The sequence below is a fragment of the Myotis davidii genome, unplaced genomic scaffold (genome assembly GCF_000327345.1).
Source record: "Myotis davidii unplaced genomic scaffold, ASM32734v1 scaffold43, whole genome shotgun sequence".
Classification (NCBI taxonomy): Eukaryota; Metazoa; Chordata; class Mammalia; order Chiroptera; family Vespertilionidae; genus Myotis; species Myotis davidii.
Window position 1 is genome coordinate 1,711,445 of NW_006294590.1, and position 298 is coordinate 1,711,742.

At 63.1% G+C, this 298-nt stretch overlaps 1 protein-coding gene across 1 annotated transcript in view; it reads right to left on the minus strand.

Annotated features, from left to right (window-relative positions):
- Positions 1-298, minus strand: part of SLC15A4 (solute carrier family 15 (oligopeptide transporter), member 4) — a gene marked incomplete at its 5' end in the record, with an annotated part of 11,496 nt that overhangs the window by 6,396 nt on the left and 4,802 nt on the right. The gene's annotated exons all lie outside the window — the stretch shown is intronic.

Here is a 298-nt window from a genome sequence, read left to right on the forward strand (position 1 = left end):
TCCCTCTGACCACAGAGCCTGGGGCCAGCGCAGAAAGCCTGCTCCCAGCCCTTTGAAGCCGGGGCGAGGAGTCTGTGGAACCCCCAGGCGCCACCTGCTGGTCCGGCTGATGCTGGTGGAGCTTGTTCATTACAAAGGGCAGCTGTAACCCGTTTCTTTAACAGCAGAAACGAGAGCGCAGCAGAAAAGACTGCGAAGCTCGGTAAACACCGGCCCTGGTGCTGCAGACACGGAGGCGGAGGGGGCGTCTAAGGCCTGGACGTCCCGTGGACAGAGCAGCAGGTGCCGGCCGGGCTGT